Consider the following 20,250-nt stretch of genomic DNA (forward strand, 5'->3'; position numbering starts at 1 on the left):
ATTCATGCTCTGTCAAGACTTACTGTGGTTGTCAGGAGGTTTGTAAAGAGGAGCCGGAATAATGAATTAGAAGTGCTTAGGATTCAGAGGCATTGTCAAGTCCTATCTCTAAAAGTTATTCAGCCTCTTTATCACTACAGCACAGATACTTCTTTTTCTCTGTGTAAACCAAAATTCTTGTGTTTCTTCTTTTTCTCTGTGTAAGCCAAAATTCTTGTGTTTCTTTTGGGATAGTCTGATATGATCCTGGTAGATACACGTACACTTCTGGTCTGTACCTGTTATTGGTTGCTCAGTAATTCTTCTTTTCTAGAATTAGTATATCATGAATGACTATATAAAAATAATAGGCAAGGTAAAACGGTTGCTTTGAACCTGAAATGTTGAATTACAGAAACATCTGTACTGGTGGGCATACAAAGAATAAAACAGCTATGCTCTTAGAGAGAGGAATAAAATCCCTATTTTCTATACAAGCAATTAAATCTGGAATAAATTCTAAATGTTGTGTTTTAATATTATGCACATATAAACAAATCCATTGAATTCTGACTGAAAAAAATCAGGGTATAGATCTGCTGTCCCCAACAAATATTAGCAGAAATACTCTTCTTGCTTGACTGCCAAATGCATGCCCATTTTCTTAGCCTCAGGTTGTCTCAAATGTTTAGACTGTGAGCTATGGATACTGCGAGGAAGGTGGGAACAAAAGAGATCATCTGATTAACAGCAGAATGCATGGTTTGTGAATAATTATTTTAAATTGTCAGTGTGTAACTAGCATGCAGATGATATTCATAGAATCTGACAAGACATGACTTGTCAATATGAAAAATACTGCTACAGAAGATAAGCACAGGAGATTCAAAGTGTGACTTTACAGTTGTGAGTGCAAATGTGATAGTAGAACTCTCATCCAATTCTCATTATGCAGGTAATTACAAAATAAGGTATTTATATGATAGTTTAAGTAAAACTCTCAGCACACAGAATATTTTACTTTGGAGATAGTAAGGATTCTTGCTTATGATAATTAAGATAAAAAATCATTGCCTGAAATCCTGTCAATACTATTGTATTCCTTCTATCATGTATTTTTTTCTAGCACTTGTTTTTTAGGATAATGATGTGATATAGTGACTGAGTAAATGATTGTATGGGAACTGTTGAATCATGGCCTGAACCACTGATTATCACCTGAGGCGAGCACTGAGTCAGCCACAGGAACACAGGTGAATGCAACTCACCTGTGTGACCGGAAGTGTTGGAGTCTGGCTCCACCTCTCCCAGACCCCATTTAAGGGCTGACCACATCTCTAACAAGAGATCCCTCCCCTGTGGAGTTCTGGGCAAGCCTTGACCACCTGTGACAGGTGAGTCTTTCTTTATTTACTGGTTGTCTGTATTTCACCCAGATAAGCTTTACAGTATACACCATCTACTTTGTTATTTTCTGTGGATGCTATTCTTTCAGGTTTTTCACCCTACAACGATGATACTGTATTGCTAATTAAATATGCAGATAATCTCATATATAATTATGTAAACCCAGTCAGACAAATGGTTTATTATGTATCCATTTAAAATAATTATTTTTTTCTTTTCCCTAGGTTTTAGATTACTTTCAGTGGTGACTTAATCTAGTCTGTGCTAGTGGAGTTACTTTTGAGTGACTTGCATATCATATCAAGCAGTATTTGATACCAGATAAATGGAATGATAAACATATATATTAGATTTACCGTAGTGAAGTGCTGAATGTAGAAGGTGATATGCCATAAGCTAAAAATTCATGCAGATTCTCATTTGGATGCTGTATTTCATTGCTGGAAAATCTCTAAACTGTTTGCATGTGTGTGACCTATTTCAAAATTTCAGCAGTCGTGATACTTGTTCAAGTTTCAGGGCAATTTACTTTCAATCTAGATGTAAGAATACCTCCAAGTTGTGATTTCTTTACTACGAATTTAAAGAGTTATTACTTATGTTAAGGCTGTTGTAAGCAAGTTAACGAATTAGGCTTCAGAAACTTTAAGAGAATAAGTACACGTGTGAATATATAGTATTAGTTGCTTCTGAGGTTAGCAGGCATTGTGGTCTTGTCCTCTTATACATGGTATGCAGCTTTTGAGGGCATCTAACGAAATTACTCTAGGGCACTTATGCAGGAAGTAAGCATGAAGTAAGCTTCTGTTTAGCAACTGTGAAAAACTCTATCTGTCATCAGCGTTGGTAACTGAAATGCCAAAGCTTTGTCAAGTATAAAATGCAGTATGAAGTCAGATGAAGGAAATAGCAAATCTATATTCAAACTTGTTTGTGCTAACTGATATCCCGCTAATACTGACTGTTATCACTATTATCTAGCGTCTGTGTTCACTTCTTATAAGAGAATATGAAATACTGATGAGTTGCTCTCAACTAAATCCTTAGGAAGCTCTTGTTAGGAGAGGAACAGACTTATAGGGCTCTAGCTGTTTCTCTAAAAGATGTATTCTACTTTGATAAAATGGTCCAGAACAACGTGCTAGCACTTGTAATCTCTGAAGCAGCCCTTTCAGCCAAGGAGTAAAGGAGAATGAAAAGGCAGAGAGCAGACTGACCTGGGATAGTCAGGTCCACAACGCGATTAGCCGGGGTGCTGAACAGGCACTGTGTCTTACTGACAGACAAAAAAAATAGTCCTTCCTGAACTGTAATGGTTTCACAGGCAAATGAAAGATGTGCTGTTATTTTCTTATGTTTGAGGCCATCCTATGATTTCTGATCTTGGATAGATATAAGGATGGAGACACAAGCCAACAGTCACCTGTGTCTCAACTCATCCTTGAGACAGCTGAGACTAGGGAGTGAGGAATGAGGAGATGGATTCCCTGAGATGCCTCAATTCCCAGCATTTACATTTGGAGGATGATGTGTAGAGTGTTTGTATTCACCTCTACTTAATTTGCACAGGCAGTGGTGAAATGGAATGGAAAGTCCACTTCTCCCATCTGGAAGTTCCCCGTTGCTGTGAGATCTGAGGCAAAACACTAGAAAGACTGCTGAAGCTAGGCTGCCCTCAAATCAGGAAGAGGTATATCTAAGTTAAGGCTGATGCAAATAAACAAGATAGGGAAAGAAAGCTTTTTCTGCGTGCACCTATTCTGTCAAAGGCTTCCACGCCTGAGACTGTGAAATTGGATCGTTCTTATTGACTTTTTTAGTGTTGTCTATAATTAATAAATAAGTAGACAGATAACAGGAGGCATACTGTGCCTGCAACTAACCAAACTTCAGTATTACTATTTGTTTAAATGCAGTGCACTTCAAACTGCATAAGGAAACATTTCCATTTTCATTCTTTTTATTCTGGGGAAACAGGTGGGAGGTTAAATATTCTACTTCTTCAATACTTAGGAAAAAAGAATTCCCAGTTTTTAATTCAATAAAGCACTACACAACAAAACAAATGTTATTCTTTCCCCTTACTGTATTAGGAGATCTAGACAGAAAGTGATGCTATGACTTCTGACTTCATTTTCTTGTATGCTGCCTCTGGATGCAGAAGAAAATATGCAAAAAGCAACATTTTCTTTTTAACTTTGGGACCTGGAAAACATCTACCATCTAAAAAAAAACCAAAAAAACTTTGACTGTGCTAGGAGGCTGTGTGGCTCCCAGAATTTAGGATTATTGTTTCCATTTGATTTCGGTGGACGTTACCTAGTTAGGCAAGTTATCCCTAGAAACATAATAAATGGGTAAGAGCTCACCTGCTGACTTTTCAGTGTGAGGTGAGCATGTGTGGTTCTTTGTATCACTATGCTTTTCATCAAAGCAGAACACGACATTTTCAATTTTTCTCTGCTCTTGAGCTGAAGAAACTTCCAAACCAGTCACCCTTGTCCTAGTAAAATTGTTTCTTGTTATTCTGCCAGCTGATCAGAGACATCACATACGTGAAATGGGAACTGTTGGCCAACCTGTGGGTTTGAGATTTGGAAAGTTATTCAACTGTTTGAGCATTCTTCGTTGTACTAGGTAGTTTCTGAAATGGACTAGGGAAAAATCCAGCATAAATACAAGAAAAAGTAACCAGCTTATACAGGAAACTATTAAAACATTTGATTCAGAAGGGCACGAAAGAACACAGGAATAAAGGAAGTACTGAACGTGGCTGCAACGAAGGGGAAAATGCTTTCTCAGCACGTTTCATTACACAGCCTTCCCTAATTAAACAATTAAACATGGTGCAGAGTGAGGACAAATTCTTATTTTTTTTATTCTTTAGAAGTTATTCATAACCTTAGTTTGTACATTGATTTTTATTGAATTATATTCATTTAAATTTCAGTCTTAATGACATACCGAGGCTTTGTGGAAAATAATTAATGAACAAGTATGCTGCCTGTACAAAAACAGTATTTTTCATTAAAGTTGTTTTAAATAGACTCTTGCTAAAGTATTAATCATAATATTTTTATAGGAGTGGCCTATTAACTTGTTTGAGCAGTTACATAAAAGAAATCAGAGAACTTGCAGCTCTTGTTTTTCTAATGATTTCACTTCAGAGTAGTGTGCTTTCTGTAGAAGAAAGAGCACATTTCCTGCTCAGGAAAAGAGGAGTATTTTCTGCTCTTGCATCAGGACCATGTTCCCTTGCAGCTGTTCCTGCTCCCTGTGGAGAAAGCAATAAGCTGCAATTAAATGCAGGTGCTTAGAAGCAGGAGTGCCCTTGCTCTGTTTAACAATCTGAGGCAACAAACACGAGAACCGGAGAGACAGGAATCTACCTTCTGTTTAATGGGGCATGAACACTTTTTCTTGGCACCAAGACAAGTGTCTGCCTTTTGTAAGAAGTACTTTTCTCTTTTTCCCTAGGTGGCAAGACACAGGCTTACCTCTTGTTTATTAGTTCACTGCTCAGTGAGAGAGAAATGAAACAAAACCGTATGAAACCATATGCTGTGAGGGGAAAACAGTAGTCACTAAGCACAGAAATAAGAGCTCTTACCTTTGTAGAGTAATATGGTTTATTTCTCGTTCTAGATGTATGGAGAAGAGGAGAGAGGGAAAATTTTCCCCTTTCCCTCCCTGTCCCTTTCCTGTATGTGAATATTCCTCGTCAGGTGTTACAAATGTATGCTTTGTGATATGGTATATAGTACTGTGATGCTTGTAAAACCCTGCAGAAGCCAATATCATCTTTGCTTGCAACTGCAAGATTATCTGTAGCGAGGGATCCTTATACTGGTTTATAGGATAGATTTGCAAAGTAGGATATGAGCAATACCACGCTTTCAAAGACAACAGTTCTTTCAAGTGACTTACCAGATTTACCTTGCAGATTTACTGTGGGTTTAAAAGCAAGCTGTGAGGCCAAAATTTACTTCCTAAATAGTAAAAATAAGAATCAAACTTTCAAGGCATTTTCAGTTGAGTATTTTTTAGCTTTGAACAGTTCAGGTTTAAGGGATGCTCTCATTTTTGGAACATTGAGAAATGAGAAGTAAATTCTCTTTCCAGGCAGCAGACAACTTGATAGATAACAGGTTCTCCTAAGGGTCAGTGAATCCTTTTGCATAGTTTTCCTAATTAGGAAGAAAACTAAGATCTATCTTGAAAAAGAATGAATATAGGAAATAGAAAGGCAGAATAGAATATGAATAGAGAGGAAAGGGGATAGGAAATAAACTGAAAAAGCTGTGTCCATACAAGTAAGCTGTATTGTCCATGGACTGTTCAGTGCTGGCTGGTATTTTAATGATCTTGTTTTGGAGAGGGAGGAGAGGGATTCTCTCTGTTCTGCTACACATCTGGTCAAAGCTTCTCTTCTTCCACTCATACAAGGAGCCAGAAAAGAAGGTTTCAGGCAGTTCTGAATCCTGTGACTTTAAGAAGAATAAATCTCAGAGTGGTTTCTATGTACTTTATCTGACACAAGCACTTTCATATCTGTGAATGTTGGCAGCCATGGTAGCTCAATATCCTTTTTTTCTTCCCTCTTCTTTTACAGGTTTTATCCTCAGGGTATGTGAAGTGGGGTTGTTTTATAACAAGCTAATTAAATAGCAGTGGTTTCCTGTAATTGAGATTATCTAATTGGCTAGATGTTTAATGACCTGCTTTGAAATTTAAACTAACTCATACCTGTAACTGTACATAAAGTGGAAATAAGCACTGCCCATAATGAACCTTCCCCTTCCCCCCCCCCCCTCCTTCTTTCTGTAACGTGTAGCTGTAGGTAAACTGTGCTGTGAGAACAAACATAAAAGACATAATAAACATATTAGCATTTGGAAGTAAAATACAGTAAAAATATTGTCTTTTGTATATACCAGCACACTAGTAGTCTCCTACTGAATGTATCTTAAGATTTTTGTTGTCCTTTTCCCCACATCCACCCAAACTAAAAAAGAGGAAAAATATAACTACTGCTGGGAGAAGAGGGGTTTAATGATTTTTTTTTTTCATTGTAGCTTTGAGTCTAAAACATGTTCAAGATATTCAAAGAGAATATTTCAGGAAGTGAATGCAATGCCATGATGAAATAGTCGTTTAGGTAGGTCTGAGGTATGAAGAATTGATTGACTCTATGACCCTGTCCCTCAGAGGTCAAAGTTATAAGCCAAGATAGTATAACTCTTGTTCAAGACTGTGGCAGAAAGTGGAAAAGACAAGAACAGCTGAATTAAATCCAGAGATCATGTTCAGGGTTATGAAGCATTCACTGAGTGCCAACGCCTTTACCATTAACATTTCTAGGAGGTCACAGGTCTCCTGTGACCAGGGAACTTTCTCCTTTAGAGCACTGTGAAAATGAAGTGTGATCTGTACCTGCTTTTTTCACTCTTTCCTTTTGATATGCTGTAACTGATTTTAATAATATGCATTGGAGGATGTGCTCCTACGTATTTTTTGTTTTTTTCTCCTCACTTTTTATGAAAAAGTAAATTCTGCTTTACTTAACTGCAGCTGCAGCATTTCCTTTTTTTTAATGGAAATTAGGATGAAGAGGGTTAAAGTCAGACTGTCAACAAAAACCTCTTTTCTTGGGGTGTAGACAGATGTCTGGACATTGAAGCAGCCCAGCAGCTGCGGATGTAGATTAAGTAGCTATTCTTATGTCAGAAAGAGGAAAATGAAACAGGTTGGCTTGTTAGTGAAGCTAAAGACCTAGTGATAACTTGAAGAGTCTTCTCAGAGCCATCTTCTTTCATGCAAAATATAGGAATTAGTTTTCTACGGCATAATGACGGAAAAGGTTTTCATTTCTTCCTGTGCACCATTGTACATCACAAAGGTGATCATAGCATCTACTCACTTGGACACAACTGTCATTAAGATGATGTCTTAACTTTTTACTGAAGCTTAAATTCTTTGTCCTTGGAAGGACGCATGTAGCATCCTCACTAGCAGTATTGGAGATTTTCTATGAATCTCTAATAAGCAGGAAGCAAGCAAACAAAAGATCTCCAGTTAATGTTATTAATATCTTGTGCTTTTATTATAATTTTCTTAAAAGACCCATGAGGCTATTTCCTCTTCCACTTATTCTTTTTTTTATGATGAAGGCTGATGTCAAAGTACTGGATTAAAAAAATATCCTGCTCCTCTTCCTCCCACCCTTCCTCTTCAGTCAATTTCTTCTCTTATATTTTTAGTAAAATTGCTTTCTTATTATGCATAACATGTGTCAGATCTTTTTATGTGATGAATAATAATACCATTATTTAAAAAGTGCAGATACAAATTTATAAGAACTACTTTTATAATCAGTGTTGTGATTTTAACTTGTGTAAAATCATGTGCTTTCCAAAACTTTAAAAGAGACTTTAGGAAAAAAAAAAAAAAGTAAACAGTGTAAATGTGGTGGAAACTGAAATTCTGTGGATCGCTCCAGGATGATTTTGTGGTTTTGAATTATAGTCAAATAATTCCTTTGAAGTGTATTGATATATGCTAGAAATAATTTTGACCCGAAGTGTGTCACCACTGATGTATAAACAGGGGATCTGCTTCCAAAACCATACTGCACAATGTACTGCTTTTGCCTGGGGGTTGGTGATTAAACCGTCAGTTCCTTTTCTCTGTCAAATTCTGGGCTGACATAACATTTCCTATTCAGTGTAGTTATGTAAGAAAGACGTGTAAAAAGAATGGATTGTAATTACCCTGGATACAGAGATCATGCAAGGCTGTCATTAGGCCTCTGCAAGCTGTTGGTGTTTCTTGCTCTTATTACAGATGTTTGATTTTTGAAATCAGTGTGTCCTGGATAGACTGACAGAAGATCCAGTCAAATGTGCCTTTAGAAACTCAAGGCAACAGTTAAAACTCGGGCTGGTTTTCCTGCTTTGAATCCCCTGCTTTGTTATGGTGGCTGAGGCAAAACTTTGTTGCAGCCTGTTTTCTTTTTGCAAGATGCCTGATAGTTGAGAACTCGTTAAATGCATAAATGACAGGATAGAATATGTTAGAAATCCAAATATTTGGTTACAATTGTTTTTGTAGGTTGGTCGGTTGGTTTTTGTTTTAGTTTTCCACACAGCGATATCATAGATGTTGAATAATGAGAGGCTATGATTGTATAGCCAAAAGGAAGGCTTCAAAATGTTTGGAGAGAATTCCGAAGTAGAATGGATGTCTACATCTAGAACATGCTAAAGTTGTGTTCTTTACCATGCACATACTTTGATATTTTTCTTCAGCAGTCTCGATCCTTTTTATGTTGTTTTTGTTTCCTATTTTTCATGTGTTAAATATAGATATTAAGTTGTGCCTTAAATGTCAAACATTAAATATGATGATTGTTATAACCCTGTTTTGATTTGACATGGCGTAGTGTTCTAATCGGCTCTTGGATTTAATCTTCTAGCCTTTTAAGGTGAGAAGTTTTACAGTCCTGCAGACTATGCAGTTAAAATGCAGAAATTCCAGCCTTCTTGTACAAAAGATGATACAAACATTTCCACTGACATTAGGTTTGATAGGTGTTGGGAAGAAGGTCTGCTGACACCTAGAATGATTACCAGAAAGGAAACCTAATTAGATAACTGATTAATAGTTTGTGGCCCTCTATGCAATCCTTATAAATGCAACATGAGCTTTGTACAAGGATAACAGCAATAGAAAAGTAACATGGGAAGGAATTGTTTGAGATATTCAAGGCTAACAGCTGAATCCAAACTTTGCTCTAGGCTAATACATATGTTGTCTAATGATGAATAAGAATTCAGATTAAAATTCTCCATGAAAAGATCTAAACTTCTAGAGCTACACACTAGCAGCCAAACTAGGTGGGTTGACTTTCTCAGTTTACCTTCAGTAGTTTGAATAATAGACTGTTCTGTAATGATGACATCATTTTTATTCCCAGATTGATGTGAGAAGTTTCCTTCAGGCTTAGGAATATGTTGCCTTATCTTTAGTCTTAACAAGTTTGTTACTCGTTGGAAAGTGACAGCATAGTGATCAGCTAAGTTCCCTGCTTTCTAAGAAGCACGTTTTCTTTATCTCAACGCTCTGGACATCTCTGGTAGATGTCACTATTTTAAGCTGCTTTGTTTCACAAGTGGTTTTATACAACTGATACTTTATAAAATGGAAGTAAAAAAAATTGCCTCTTCAGAAAATTGTATTTCTTTCTTCCACAGCTACTCTGCATAAACAGCTCAGTCAATCACTCTGGAAAAGAAACCTAAATCTCTTTCTTTAGCACTTCCAAACAAGTAATTTCTTAATCTAGAAATACTTTGTGTAGTTGAATAAGTGATCTTGCAGTTTGACTGAATATTGTTGTGGTTGTACTGCTGTCATCTTTTCTATGAGATATTCAGTTAAATCTGACTGTATCTTGTAATTTCTCTTGATCAACACTCTTCACAAGTCAATTCCATTTTTCTCACAGGAAATTATTAACTAATTAATATTATTTCCAAGACTGATACTTGACTGGATCAGTGTTGCTCAAGGGATAATTACTGTTTTTTTTTCTTTGATTAACTCTCTATGCAGTATACAGTTCTTTTATCACAGCCTGTCTTTTGTGGCTGAACTTGTGATTTTTTGTTGTATATCGAACATTTAGAAATTTATTTGAACTTATTGTCAATTAATTTCCTTCATAGAACAATTTTTGCATTGGTCAAGAACAATCTACTTTGGTAAACTTGTATTTAATTTTATTCAAACTGACATTAACATCTTTTGTTAATAAGTTTTTAAAGAGAGAATTTTGGATGACTGAGACCAAGCTAATTGTCTTAAAGTTGCTTTGACCTTTGTTGTTATTTTCTTCTCCTCTTCTAGGAAGAGGAGCAATATATATAATTTCCGTTACGTATTATTTTTGTGCTTCTGGTATTACTATATGTTCCTGTAAGTTACAAACTGTAAAAAAAAAATTTTGGGACAGATATCAGATGCCATCTTTCAATGGATTCACTCCTGTATCTCAGTCTCTCCTTTGAGCACATTTAGTCTGGGGATCTCAGGGTGTGGAGGATGTGGGTTTGCTCCATTGGCCATTCTGCTCTGTTTTATATACAGCCCAGTGTTTACTTTATTTTGGGGCCATACCAGGTATTATCTTTAGTCTCCATGCCATTCTCAGTGAATTCTACTCAGAAAGGTTAGTAGTAGATGCACACTTTCAGTATAATTTTTATTTTACTTTGTTCAAATTTCATGACCTGCAGAGAAAATTATTTGTGAAGGGGAGGGTGTGAGAAACTACTCTGGGACTGTGTGAAACAGACCTACTGTCATCACTGTGGTTACTAGTTGTTACTTGTTAGACAGCATGTTTTGAAAGAGAAGACCTTGTCCTTTAATTTGCTTATAATAAAGAATCATTAAAGTAATAGTAATATATCTCAGAATAACTTGTCAATATATGCAAATTGCATGCTAGGGAAACTTTAAAAAGTGATATCTAAAGTAATGACCTAAATATGCATTTATATGGTGACTGAATGATTTGGAAGTGATATTTCCATGGTAATCTCTTCTATTAATGCTGAAGAAAAGAGAAGGAAAAAAAAAAAGTATTTGCATGCTCTCATTGCTTTGCCCTGTTTCTTAACTAGCCAGAGGAAACATGCAAAACTGATTAAATGTTACTATTCCTTTTGCCAGCTTAAATTACTTTTGAGCTCCCTTAACACTAGACAGAGCTGTTTTTAAATCTTCTGTTTCCTTAGCAGACTGGGAATCCTGATGGCCTTAGAGGAGCAATATCATCTTCTGGTTGACAGAGCTTGATCTGAAGCCAGATATCCCATGACTCTCACTTTTCTGCTATTAAGTTCACATACCAGTTTACTTACTTTCCCTTAAAATCCAGCCAGCTGTCTGTCAGTCTTAAATTTTAATAGATATATATCTTTTTAGTGTTTGGTACACATTACAAATTTGTCTTTCCAGAAAGCTGCCAGCAGTTCAGATTTTGTGAGCGTGGAATTAAAAAATAAATTATATCAGTGTAAATGTAGTGTTAAAACAGAACTTTTTTTTTAATTTAGTTTGGTGCTTTCTGTCACTCGAAAATGAATAAAATTTAACACACAGAATAACACTGCTTCAACTAAGAAGTGATCTCTAGAGGTCCCTTCAAACCCCTACAGTTTTGTGATTCTATGTGTTGTGTAAATGTTTTTTTAAAACATTTTGCATGTAATTCACATTTCTTGAGATTTTAAGAAATCTAGGAATCATAAAGTATGAAAATTTTAGCAAGAATATTTTAGTATTGTGTTTTTAACTATATTTGTGAAAACTTCAGTTGGGTTATAATGTCTTACAATAATACTATCTGCATCTGAAGAAACATACTTTGATAAGTGGCCCACAGGTTAACAAGTTATATAAGAAGGTATGCCCTAATGGATGTCAGGAGAATGGTTGTATTGCTGAATTAATAGAGGAAATTAGTTATTTATGGTGAAAATCAAATAACCTTGTTCAGGATCACATAACTGAGCTAAGCAGGTATAACTAGCAGTATAGATATTGTACTGGTCAGTAAATGTGTTGCTTTCTTATCATTCAAGAGCATTGTTTCTGTTGCTGTTTCTGTTTAATTTGGTTCTTCTTACTGGAAATTACATTTAACAAGATCCTGTTGATGACTTTGACCTTGTCAGACTACAATAATTTGATAGGTGGAATAAATAGCCCAGTGTGGGACAGACTGGAGTCCACTGCTATCTGATTCTTAAATGGTTACTGTAGTCCACAAAAATACCTCTTATAATCCTGTACATCCTCACCTGTCTTGGTTGTCCAGAATGAAATCTGAGGCAGAATTTTTTTTTTTCTTTTTTTCCTAAGGTGACATTCAAGGAATTCTCAGTAGAACAAAAGTCCTATTGGAGTAAAAGAAGCAGCATGAGATAGTGGCATCTGTATGTTAGAACAGAGGTGCTGGTACAGATGGAGACAGCTGGTAAAGGGGGCATTTTTCTTCATGTGTGCTGGGAAGGACCCAGACTCTTGTGATATTGTTTGAAATTGCACTTAGGTTCTGCTTTTCTTGAAAAAGAAATAGGGCATATACCCTTACTTACAACTTCGAACATACTGAATGCGACACATCAATTAACCAATTGGTACTTTTTTTACTTGTTGAGTTAGGGTTTTATATGGTCTACTCAAGAACAAAAAGTACCATGTATCAAAGGATCATGTACCAAGTATCAAAAAGTTATGTATTATGCATGCTGAAAATGTGTATGTACTATGCTTCTCAGCTTAAGCAGTGAAGGTGGGAACCATTTATAAGCACAGAAAATTGAATCTGTTACTATGAAGGAAGAAACATTCTATTCTCCACAGCTCCACAATAACTTTTCCTAATATGAGTAAGTCAGATGTTTCTTTAGTACAGGTTAGAGAAACTATTTAGGCTTTTATTGTATGTCTGAGAAAGTTTTGTACAATGTGTGCAAAAGTGTTGATATCATTTCTAAATAGTTTGGTGGTAGTGGTTTTGTTATTGTTATGGCTGTTTATTTTTTCTTTCTCCACTCCTCCTTATACAACTTTTTTTTTTTTAATCTCAACTCTTTCTATTTTTCCAGAATTCAGTTGTGGCTCAGCTGCAGGGGTGGGAGAGCTCTTCTAATTGGAGAAATTAACCTGAATAAATACACTGAGCTTACTGCAGGACCAGATGTGAATCTAGAGAAAAGTCTGCCTTGGCAGACATGTATCACTGCATTTGTGGGAGTGAGGTAGCTGGAGCATAGCAGTAACTTAGGACAAAGACCAGAAATCAGTCCCAGATAAATGAGTCTTATAAACCTGCTGAGTGGGAGGTAGATAGTTTTTGTCCACATTTGGGAAAAACTTAAAGCATAGATTTTCCCCTTCTCGGTGGAGTAAATTTTACATTCAAGTCAGAGTGTGAATGAAGTTATAGGGGTGAAACCATTACTAATTGCAGCTGTGAATTCAGAAGCATTCTTCCCAGTGTTTGCATTGGAAGGGTCTTCCTGTAAAGAGGGAGGAGTTGGGTGTAACTAGTATTAACCCATGCTTTTTTATATAGCAAAAATAACATATTACTTAGTACTCTGTTGTGAGTGACTGAAGAAGTTAACTGATGCTCGGGAATAGTGTGTACTGGGAGTTTACATAGAAATTTTCTTGCCCCTCCTTTCATAGTCAAAGACTTTCAAGCAACAAAGTCTCCACTGGTAAAATGGAGAGCTCTGGAGAATGTGCATCCTGATGTGATATATCAAAAGCCCTCATGCTGTTCTATGATCTTGACTTCACAAGATAGATGGGAAAGCACTTTCTTTGCACTTTAGTTTTACCCAGTCAGAAAGTATTTGCCACTATGGCAGCACAGTACTGGAAAAGGACCTTATTAATTCAGGCATCTAGTATAAAGAGAGACAGACTCAAATATGTATGTGATATAATGACCACTTATGCTGTTCTTGAAGTGTTACCCTTGAGCAACAAAAATTAAAATTCATCAATGTGGAAGAAAGTGTCTCACAAAGGATATCAGATATGAGTGTGGAAGGGTAGTGAGACCGGTCAGAGAAGTTTTCTGTTTCATTATTTTTCTGCTTTCATAATTCTCTTACATCTTTAATGGAAGCTCATGAATGAATTCAGAAATAACTTTTAAGACAGACAGACTGTCATTCTCCCTCCACTTCAATCTCAAAAACCACAAGCCATCTGAGAGCTGAACTGCTTTATACTTCAAGAGGAGAAATTGATAAGATTTAGATCAACCAGAAGAATAAGAAAAGTGTCTAGGGGGTGAAGACACCTGAATTCTCAAAGGGCCACTTACTGCCAGCATGAAACCAAGAAATTTTCTTATGCTCAGAGTGGCCTAGTAATGTATTATAGTTCCATAATACTTGAATAAATAGGGAAGGAATTGATTGCACGCTTTTTATTTCTCTATTAGTTTTAAATAGAACATCTTCAAACATCTTCAGTGTTTGTTTGCTGAAGCACCTGAATACATCAATGGGTACATAATGAGAATGTATTTCGATCTCAGAAAGCACCAGAGGGGGATAAATAATGTACACCATAGCAGAACTGGCAAGTTTTTAAGCATTCTTTTAGCTGTACTATGATTTGTTTTGTGTATTTGTACTCAGGGCTGCAAAGCAGCAACTGTGCAGCTGCTTCTCTCTGTAAGCAGCAATAAGATATTTGGGCCAGGTGGTTGAACCTTTGATGCTAGCATAATGGGCAGTAGGAAAAAAATTGCCCTAATCACCAGCCGTATTTTGCTGCCTGGATCCTGCCCTTTCTCTGTCATCTTGAATTTAAGGTACATCCCTCATCCCCTACAGGCAACTGAATGCAAATGCAAGTGTGATCGCACACTTTGTGCTCATAGATCTTTGATCTCCAGATCAGAGCCATGGAGTGAGTGCTGCTAAAACCTGTGTAAATGCAGGAAGGGCTTCATCCTGCAGGCATCACAGTGCTAGTGATGGATCAAATATACCAGATGTTTCATTTTGCATTTTGCTGTTAGCAATGTGTAATCCTACCAATAAAACAGCTGGCTTTTTGTATGGAATTGATATAAGAGATAAAGTCCTTGCCCATTTCAGGTAGTTTGGTGCTACTTCTGTCTCTAACCTGGCCTGTCTGATCATTTCATAGTGTTTCTCTGGCAGAAGCCGATTAGGGTCTCTATCCTATGCTCCTGGTAAGGACCCAGCCACTGTCTGTAGGGGCTTGATGTGTTTAAGTGGCTAACTGGGAGGTATACGTGTTGTTTCTCTGTATGTTGAAAAATCTTTCCTGGAGATCCCCAAGCACGTTCTCTATAGCTATAGCATTTCTATTGATAATTTCCTTAAAAGTAAATAGGTTTTAGCTTGTGTTCCATGACTTTTCAGAAGGCGATTGATTGTAAGGCCACCAGTAGTATAGAAGTTTGCATTTCTTATTTCTGAAATAACTGCATACAGCAGAGATTAACAGATATGTGCAGGTATTTCAGGGGACAGATTGAAAGGAATATTCTGTCCCTGCAAGTCCAATTGCTATTGATAGCTTGGTGGAACAAGCACTAGGCACTACAGAGGGGAAAGGTGAACTGGGGAAAAAATGCTAAATATCCTTATTTGCAGTTTATGGATGATCAAACCTTCCCAGTGGTGGCTGTAGTGGTAGGATTTGTGTTTTTTTCCAATTTTAAAAGAGAATACTTAGAGCAACATCAGTCATGTTCCTCTTTGCTTGAGGTTTTTTTTTTGTTTTTTTTTAAGTAAAAATGATATAATATTACGAAGGAGGGATTTCTTTTGTTAGATTTTCAATTTTGAATATCCTTTCCTTTATCTCCTTTACACAATGTGCTTTTACAGCTCCTACAAAAGCATGGTTTAAGTTTCCTCTAGAAATCTCTAGGATTACTTAATTAACATATCTGTATAAATCTGAATAAAGTTCTCAAGTTGTTGTCAAACTAATCTTCTGCTTTTTAAATTACTACCTAAAGCATACGTAACCTTTTATTTTCTATAATCCTAGTATCATTAAGGTTGGAAAAGACCTACAAGCTCATCCAGTTCAACTGTCCACCTACCACTGGGCATCCCATTCCAGTGTCTGTCTGACTGCTCCTTCAGAGAAAAGATGTCATATCATTCAGATAATGACATTTCCACAAAGAAATTAGGAGTATGTGGACCTGCCTTATGTTCTCACATATCATAGCAGTCTTGAGGAGTTAATCAATGCTATTCTTAATATCATGCAAAAGACTGAGAAGGACATTACTGCACATTAGTACTAATACTTTATTTACTTATTTTCTTACTTTTGTAGTTATGTAACTTAAAAACTGACTCTTTTCACTGATATATGTATGAAGTGCTTGTGTCTTCGTTATTTTTCACCTTTTCCACATAAATTAATTATAAAAAGGGAAACATGTAACTGAAGGAAGCATAAACCTCTCAAATGGAATAATTTCTTATTTATACATGAAAAAATATGCAGAAAACCAATTTGATATTGAATGCCTCTAGGGTGCCGAAAAGATTTTGACATGTGTACAAACTGTACATGTGTAATTGAACAATCACATTACACTTGGATTCATAAAGCACCTTGCATTCTGCCTAAAAATCAAATTAACATTATTTAATTTTATCACGAGCTCTTTGGAGTCTTTGAAGATGATACAGAGGGTGATCTCTGCTTTTTGTAATTATTATTTTTTAAATAACTTCTCTTTAAATAAGCGTGGTAGGATTTTTTGATTTTTTTTTAATTATCTCTCTTTCTCAACTATGAAGTACTCTGCCCAGTATTATAAGCTTTTGAAAAATATTTGTATTTTTTTTTTTCAGAACTGGTACAGAAAAAAAAATACATGAAAAATTGAAGGTAATAGCAATATGTCAAAAACATGATGATGATTTTAAAATTTTTTCAGGTGTCCTTTAGCGTGTAAAGCAATTTAGTGTACATATGGCACATGTACTGAAGTCAGACTAAAATAAAAATACAATTATTAGACTAAAATACAACTAAGCAATATATATTTATATGCTCACATATACCTACACACACATGGACATGGAAACACTGCATATATAAAACTCAAACCCTTTGTCTTATTAAAATAAATGATAACCTTGTATTGTGTGCTGTGGAGGACTAATTTTCCTCCTAGAGCTACAGCATTCCAACTCAGAGTACACAAAGCAGAGTGAATGTTTAAATGTTGTATGTTGGGTAAGGCACGTTCATGTATGAAGTAATGGCATTTATTACTCAGAATATTTAAGAAAGAAATCTCTTCTATGGAAGCATTTAAATATATTTCCAAATCTTCACTATATCTTGTCCATCCCATATTTACATTCTGCTGTTGCTCTAGAAAGAGGGAAAATTACCCTATCAATCAGGTTATCTCTTCTGCCACTTCCTTATCTTTCAGAGGCAAAATCCTTATCACTGACAGAATCTGCAGAACCTAGCCATGGGCCATTAGTTCTCTATGTATATTCATTGGCTTTACCCTCCTGACCGCTCACGATAGCTAATGGCATTCTAGATAAATATCTCTCAGTTCTGTGTTTTAATGATCATTTTTGCCATTATCAACTATCTACTTCTGAGCTAAGTGAAACCTTTGCAGTGTATCAGAAATGCTCTGTTACAGTACTTAACTGTATTTACTGTACTTAACTGTAACTCTCAGTAACTTCCTATTTTGTCTAAATAAGTAGCAGACTGTCAGTTTTAAAAGCTTGTCTGAAGACTTTGCACAAATGCTTTTTATGGTCTGAGATAGTTCTCATCTAGAACGAAAGGCCTCTATCTGTTCAAGTATTTCACAACAGTACAAAATGCCTAGCATCTACTAAACTGATTATCTCATATTACCTCAGATCTGCTGTTTTAAAATTATTTTGTGCGGAATATTCCAAGATTTATAATGAAAGTGCATAAAATTCCCTGTGTATTTGCTTTATTCTGGTACCTAATTTGCTTCCCTCTGACTCCTTTCTATCTGACGCTCTTCTGAACATTCTCACTACTCTGAAATCATGCAGAATATTTGCAATTTTTTCTGTTCATCTCCCCTTCTCAGTGACACACCTGGAAAAGGAAGTAAATAACTCAATTATTTGTTTCTTTCTGAAAACTACCTGTGTCAGTTATTTTTTCTATCTTTGTGTGTGTGATAAGGGACCAGGAAGCAAAAAGGAATAATTTATATTTACTCCTTTAAAGCTCTTCCTTTTACTGTAATTGGGAAAAGGTTGAAGGAATCAAGTGTAGAAAATTTAGCTCTTTCTAGGCTAAAAAAATAAATCTGAAGTATGAGGAAAATGGATTTGCTTGAAAGGTAATGCTAAAGGTAGTGGTTTCGACCTGCTGAACAGCATTCAGACTTGCAGAGATTCAGAATGAAGGCTAACACTGCCCCAATTGCATAACCAGTGGCTCTTAAGCAGACATATTTGTACCATACAAAACACACAATCATGATTCAGCAAAGGGAGAAATGCTGACTCACTCTAGACAACAGGTTGTCCTATGCTAATGAATTCTGTGACTGTCTTCTTGCTCCCCACTCCTTGGACACGCGCTGTGTACGTAGGTAGGTGTTTTTGAATATGGTACCCCTTGCAGTGGTTGGCTCAGTTTCTTATCTTGAAAGCTTCAGACCTGGAATTCAAGGAATCTACCATCTTGCAATGTGCCATCGATAAGCAAAAGCCTTACCCCTTTTCTATCAGACTCCTCCCGAGTCCTGCCTCTTCTTAATAAGCCACTCCTCAGTCTCCACCTCTGGAGTGAGTGTTCACCTCCTGGCTAATTCTGTGAAATTCAAGCAAGGGGCCCCCCTGTACAGGGACCATCTCAGGGTCTCTGCCTCCAAAACACTTATCCAAAACACTGCAAACATATATGAATCATTAGAATGATAACTAGTGAGTTCTGTCCTCAGAGTAGGATCACTCTTGTACATAAGTGATCCATGTGGAACAAAGTTAAAAAGTAAATAGCACCTGTGGATTATTTTGCATATAAAAATAAATACATGTATATTATGTAGTTGGACTAGATGACCTCTAAGAGTTCCTTCCAGCTCAAATGATTCTAAGATTCTATATATATTGTATATAATTGAATACAAATTTGGAATAATAACATGCTTATAGAAAATGAAGGTGACAAATATAGTCTGTTTCTAGTCTGTTTCCCTTCAGTTGAAAATATAATAATATGGTAAAATCTGCTGCTATGAAGCTCTCTGCTAATGAATGTTTATGTCAGGTATGTAACTTCTGCACTTGTTACACTTGTGAAGATTTAGTCTTTGGAATATAATTTGTTTAATTTTAAACACATTAATATTGTAAGTATGAATGTTAACGGATACTGAACATGGATGTATTTTCAGTTCAAAAGCAACCAGAGTTGACAAATGTTTGCTCATCAAATACAGCTTCAGTGTCTGTAGTTTATATCTCTAGCTGGATGGAAGTGTCAAGGGATTAAAATGAAGTAAAAGAACACAGTACTACATAGTTTGTTTCCATGATGATGAAATTCTTCCTCAAGAAATGGTTTCAAATTCTTATGTAGCCCATGTAACTAGGTTTATATTCTATGGTACACGTGTTTTCTTTACTCCATTACAATTGCTAAAAAGCTGTCTAAACAGCATAGAAATGCTTTTAAAAAGAATGAGGGAAAACTCCTTTTAGTTCAGTTTCTTCTGCAACTTAATGGCTTTAGGGAGGTCATTTAATTTTTTGCTTCTTATGTGTAGTGATCCTGAACATTTGCTTAACTTGTTTTTATTCCTCCCTGTCCTACAGGATTTACAAGAAACAGATTTCTGTTTCCAGTATCTCTGTAAATGAAGGGAGACGGAAATTTGCTGTTCCCAAGGCAATAAACTGCCTTGCTTTGTTTTATTGTTTTAGATAATCAAATATCTGTGAAAGACATTCAATAAAGTTATTGGAGATTAGTCTTCTAGTCATAAAAAAGCACAGGAAAAGCTTTTTCTACTGGGCTTGATCTAGGAAACCTAATTTAGTGACCATTGCTTTGTTGCTGGTTCCATCATCATGTATATTGTTTTGCACAGTGCTAGAAAAAGCAGGGTCTGATATCAAATTAATGTTACCTGGATGAGTGAAGAGCTATAATTTATAAGAATTGGCTTAATGCATAAAAGGGAAAGTCCTTTCATTGTGTTTCCTACATGACAGGGGAAATGGAGCTTAAATGTAGCTT

This window comes from Cyrtonyx montezumae, unplaced genomic scaffold (assembly GCF_038088225.1).
Source record: "Cyrtonyx montezumae isolate F1298 unplaced genomic scaffold, pur_monq_1.0 scaffold_2, whole genome shotgun sequence".
Classification (NCBI taxonomy): Eukaryota; Metazoa; Chordata; class Aves; order Galliformes; family Odontophoridae; genus Cyrtonyx; species Cyrtonyx montezumae.